The 6,292-nt window shown below is 35.9% G+C and overlaps 1 pseudogene; it reads right to left on the bottom strand.

The window, feature by feature from the left end:
- Window positions 1-5,562: 5,562 nt before the first annotated feature.
- On the bottom strand, window positions 5,563-6,009 carry LOC116631282 (annotated as a pseudogene).
- Between the last annotated feature and the right edge of the window lie 283 nt (window positions 6,010-6,292).

Raw genomic sequence — 6,292 nt, 5'->3', positions numbered from 1 at the left:
GACTTTAAAGCAGTGGTTATAAAAATATTAAGATATATTAAAGGAAAGAACATGATGAGAGACAAATAAAGAATTTGGAACCTCTAAAAAGTAATCAGATGGAAATTTTAAAACTAAAATATGAAATCTGAAATGAAAAAAAAAAATCACTGGGTGGGATTAATAGCATATTGGACAGTGTATAAGAGAAGAGGGAACATGATGCCAGAGAAAGAGACATTATACCAAATGAAGTGCTGTGTGTAAAAATTGTGGAAATGAATGAACAGAACCTCATTGACTTATGGGAGAATATAAAGTGTTATGACATGCATGGAATTTCAGGCATAGAATGGTAGGTGGGCAGAACAAATATTCAAAAATATACCGAAAATGTTCCGGTTGGTTGACAACCATAAACTCCGCATAGTCAAGAAAGTCAACAAACCTCAAGCAGGATAAACATAAAGAAAATCACACAGTGGAAAATCATAATGCAAAGGCTGACAATTGATGATAAGGATCCCATCTTAAAAGCAAAGAAATGAAAATATAGATCATGGACAAGTTAAACATGACAAGGAAAAGACTTATGAGAAACTATATAAGCCAGAAGACACTGATGAAATCTTGCATAGCTGATGGAAAACAAAACAAAACAAAGCAAACACAACGGAACAAAACCTGTCAACTTAGAATTCTATTTCAAGTAAAAAGATCCTTAAATTGAAAGCAAACTACATAAATTCTCAAACAAATAAAAACTGGAAGCATATATTGTTAGCAGACCAGTGCAATAAAACTGTTAAAGTAAATAAAGTGGAAGTAAAAGGATTTCAGACAAAATTTGAGCCTACACAAAGAAATAGAAACATCAGAAATGATAAATATGTGAAAAATATATATTGTGCCTAGTTTCTTCTCTTTCTTTATCTTCTTTGAAGATAATCAAATGTGTAAATTAAACATTATGACAGAGTATTACAGAGTTTAAAATATATATAAGAGTAAAATGTGTGTTTTTAAGCAGGCGATACCAAAATAACAATCATAAAGAGAACAGGAGAAACTTTGGGAGGTGATGGATATGTTTATGGCATAGATTGTGGTGATGGTTTCAAAGGTGTCTACTTTTCTCTAAGCCTCCAAGCTCATCAAGTTGTACACACTGAATATATACATCTTTTTTTATATACAGCTTTTTGTATGTCGATTATAACTCAATATGATGTTTTATAATTAAAATATGTGACAACACTACCACGAAGGATGGGGAATAGAAAAATAAAATTTTAAGATTCTTACAACAAACATGAATGGACCAGGGATGTGTGTAGCAACATGGATTAACTTCAAAAAGGACTATGTTCAGTAAAAGAAGCCAGACACAAAAGAGTACACTCAACGATTTATTTATATGGTGTTCCAGAAAAGGCAAATCCAGTCAGTAGTGAAAAATATCAGAACAATGTTGGGAAAGAGATTAGGGTCAGAGGGGATGACTGACTGGAAAGGTACACAAGGGATGTGTGTGAGTGACAGAAATATTCTGTATCTTAATAGGTGCATGGGTTACATGGATGTATGCATTTGTAAACTCATCCAGAGATTTCCATACCAAAGATCTGTGTGTGACTCTGCATACAAATAATACTTCAATAAAAATAAACGATTTTATTAAGAAATAGCTAATTTAAAAAAAAAAATTATATAACTTAGATATTCTCATTCTTGCTTTATCCTCTCCCCCAACCAACCATGCCCCACCAATATCTGAAAAATTAAGAAAATTTAGAAAGCATATTGAAATACACAAGAACTTTGATAATTACCTTGTTTATTTCAAGAATAATCTATTATTCTTTATAACGTATACAAAAAGATTCCTGGAAATGATAAAGGTATAATCTCATTGCCCATTACATTCACACAGTTATGTTCTCCTTGAATAAGCATTAGCTCCAAAGAATCATTATTGTGGGACTAAAACTTGACATTGAGTTTAGGACATTATTGTAATTTCCTATACAAACACAGGGGCTTACAGTATTGTTAATACAAGTTTGCATTTACTATGCTGGCCGGGATACTGGCAATTTCCCTTAATTATAAAAAGTCCTTATGTTTAGAGCATAATGCACATAAGGACAAGGCAAAATGTTAGCAATTAATTCTTAAGTAGGAAGCCATGTGGGTACAATGCAGCATGAGTTATTCCACATTATTTCAAATCCCACAAAGGGGCACTATCATCAAGAGCTTCAAAATAACTAGATTCAAACAGGTAGTTAAAATTAATACAAAGTGTACTGCCTTTGGAACCCAGTGTGAGCTGCATGAACCATTTTAGACAAATACTTAACCTAATCTCACACCAACTGTAAATCATGGACTTTTCTCTTTTCAACTCTATCAAACTGTGACTTGATTTTCCAGTGAGCAATTCTAGCATTCTTATAATTAAAATTTTAAGGAAATGTCATGCTGGTTTAAAAAAGATAAAAACATTTGTTGAGCTTGTCAATAATCTGTTTTCCATAGGAATTTTTTTTTTTTTTATTGTTTGATTGGAGAGGGAGTGTGTGTGCGCACATGTGGTCGCGCGCACGTGAGTGAGTGGGAGGAGGGGCAGAGAGAGAGGGAGAGAAATCCTCCAGCACTCCAGCAGACTCCCCTGAGACCCTGACGCTAGCTGAAATCAAGAGCCAGACACTCCACCAACTGAGCCACCCAAGCACTCCTCCATAGGAATTTCTTATTGGAGGTGGTCTGATATTCTTTATGAAACAGGATTGATCAACTTTTCCCCTCTTAAGACAATAGATGGTCCTTCTTTATCATTGGAGCAACTTTTTTTTTTTCCAGATTAAATGTGCAAAGAGTAGAACTTAATATTCTACACACACATTACAAATATCATTTTCCATTATTAACAAAGTATCTTACACATAAAGCTAAATAAGATTTCTGTGAAAGTATACCAGTATAAACATACTATAATATGTGGGGATATTATATGCAACAAAGATTTTAAGAAGCAGAAGCAAAGATTGAAAGGATAGTATACAGAAAGGAGATATATTTTAAATGCATATTTGTTTACTTAAAAACAAATAAAAAGATAATTGAATTCAGAATGTAATCATTGCTTTATGTTTGCCTTTCTAAAGTTGTTGGTCTCTGTATTAGTTTCCTAGGTCTGCTGTACAAAGTACTGCAAACTGAATGGCTTATAACAACAGAAATTTATGTTATCACAGTTGTGGAAGCTAGAATCTAAAATCAAGGTATTAGCAAAGGTCATACTCTCCTATTTAATATTATTTTTCCTGCTTCTCTCCTAGACTCTGGTGGCTACTAGCAATTTTTGGAATTCCTTGGCTTGTATTTTTATTATTCCAATTTCTACCTCCATCTTGGCATGGCCATCTTCTATCTGTGTGTGTGTGTGTGTGTGTGTGTATGTGTGTCTAAATTTCCCTCTTTTGATAAGGACACTAGTCATAATGGATTTAGGGCTCACCCTAATTCAGTATGCCCTCATCCTATCCAGATTACATCTGCATGGACTCTAATTCCCAAAATAGTCTCATTCACAGGTTCTAAGGGACATGAATTTTCAGGGGACAATATTCAATCCGGTACATGAACAATAAAAAGTATTCTTTATGTCAATCCCCTTTAGAGAGCCAATCTAATTCAATGAAATACTTGAAATTATGATATCATATTGTGCCATTTACTCATTTATTTAATTGTTCATTCACAAATATGTATAGAACACCTACACAGGGATAGTTGCTGTGGTAACCAGTAGAGATAAAAAAAATAGAGATAAATAAGAAAAATACACAACTTACTACTATTTTAAGTCTTTTTTTTTTTTTTTTTAAAGATTTTATTTATTTATTTGACAGAGAGAGACACAGCGAGAGAGAGAGCACAAGCAGGGGGAGTGGGAGAAGCAGGCTTCCCGCCGAGCAGGGAGCCCGATGTGGGGCTCGATCCCAGGACCCTGGGATCATGACCCGAGCTGAAGGCAGACGCTTAACGACTGAGCCACCCAAGCGCCCCTACTATTTTAAGTCTTAAATAGATCATCATTATCTCTGAAAAAAGGATTTGATACCAAACTGCTAAACACAAAATGTTCAATGACAATTTCAATGTCATTTCTGCAATGGAAGTGTCTCATTTGGGGTTCTCTTTCATTCCATATGGGCCATTTAACTCCCCACTGTCAATTTCTTGGGTTTAGCCAGTGAAAAAAGGAACAACCAGAGCAGTAACAATCCCATCTTAGATATACTGATGATTTGATGACTTTATGATGGTATTTGGCTAGCAAAAACAAGATCAGTCAAATTCTTCCCTAAAACATAACACCCCACATGGACACCATATGCAAAATACATATTTTTTTTAAATATAAGCAATATGAAACTCTATTACCGGTTAACTTTTCAAACTCAAATTCTAGTAATAAAATATCAAGAGCTAATTAGGCTGATTTTCGGCCTATTTCTGTTTCATCATACAATTTTTCTCTAAATATGCTGTGGGAATCACTTGGCACATTTAATCTAAGAAATTATCTGCAATGACTATTAAACACAGACATTCTTTGGCCTAAGACTACTAACTTATTGATTCAGAATCTTTGTTGATATGTTTAAGAATTTGCATTTAAATTAGTTCTCTAACAGATTCTTACATTAAAGTTTCAGAACCATTGTTATAGCTCATAAACAGCACCACTAAAAAGGAAAATAAGTCCTTCCAACAAGAAATGTTACAGTATGGAAAAATAAAATGGAGTAGAGGGGTTAAGAGAGAATGAATGGAAGGGTGTTTGAACAAATGTTAGGAAAAAATAATAATTGTAGGGTGGGCGAGTAGAATTGGCAAGAAGTCCATCTTAAATCTTTGTTGGTGAGATAAAATGCCCAAAGTCATAGTCAAAAATTGCTGAAATGTTATCTTACCTATGGGCAAAACCCAGAGGCACACACATTTTTATTTTGGCACTGAGATTTTACTAGCACTCTAATTTAATTTCTTGAAACCTGACCAATTTTCCTCTTTGGAAGTGAAGTGACCTCACCTATCTATGAAGAATATAAATGGACAAATTATGAGCTTATTCTAGTGGCTATAACCTTATTCCACTATTTATGGAAATTTATTTGAAACACTTATATATTCCTCTAGAAATCCAGGGTCAAGTTGAATCAAGGTAAAAATGCCATATTTTGCTAATGTTACCCAAACCTTCTGCAAACATGTTTTACCAAATTACGTTTCAGTATTATATACTGAACAGCAAAAATGCCCTTACCTCCTCAGACCATGGAGCAAAAAGAAGGGAGAAGAAAAATTCCAGCTAAGCGGCTGCCTTTCCTGATTCAAAGAACCCTGTTCCTAGCAGGGCTGGTCCCAGGGAGCTCTACTTTCCAACCTGAGGTCTTCCAGGGAGTTTAGGAAAGGTTGTTTAGTTTTCAGGCTTTCAATGTGCAGAAGGCAGCATGGAGAAGGGAAGGATGTTACAGCGTTTTGTTTCAGCCTCTTTCCCAGCCCCCTCCCTCAGTATTTGTTGATGCCAAAGGGACAAACCCTATAGAGTTGGGACAACTTAGGCAGCAGTAGGCTGAGCAATGAGGTGTGTTGATGAGGAGGTGAGCAGCAGCTTACTTAGTGTAGAAGCTGGCCGGAAAGCAGAGTACCATAGGTGAGAGGCTGAGGAATTGCAGGAAGAGATGAACTGGAACCCGTAAGTTCTCAACGTGACAATAGCAGAGCCATTCCTTGATCAGGAGTCTCCAAGGGTGTCCCTTTCATCGTATGTAAGAAGACATAGACAGTTATGATGATGTGGGTCAGAGTCAAGACAACAGAAATGCTGAAGAAGGGGATGCTGAGTAGAGCCACATGCGGCAGTCTTGCCAGGAGGATGTAGGCCAGCCAGATGCCCTGGCGGTTTGCCCCCTGAGGGCCGGGGTTTACTTCCCTGTGTGCCACCACTACATTCATCCCGCCAGTTTCAGAAGCTCAGCCGGTTTGAGGTGCAGCTCTGGCTTCTTCACCTGTGGCTCCTGGAAGCCTGAGCTACACATTTTTAATAGCTTCACTCTATTATCAGTTCTTAAAAAATCTGTAACAGTGCAAATGTAAACCATGTACAATCTTTTATAGACACATATTTTGCCTTTTCCATAGCTCTCTTATAACATTTATTTTAATTATAGGAGCTATTAACATATTTCTCTTCTCTGGTAGACTGGTTGCTTCCAAAGGCGGCTTTGCTTTCTTCATT

This window comes from Phoca vitulina, unplaced genomic scaffold (assembly GCF_004348235.1).
Source record: "Phoca vitulina isolate PV1807 unplaced genomic scaffold, GSC_HSeal_1.0 scaffold5, whole genome shotgun sequence".
Classification (NCBI taxonomy): domain Eukaryota; kingdom Metazoa; phylum Chordata; class Mammalia; order Carnivora; family Phocidae; genus Phoca; species Phoca vitulina.
The sequence above is the reverse complement of the archived record's forward strand: the minus strand, read 5'-3'. Positions and strand labels throughout refer to the sequence as shown.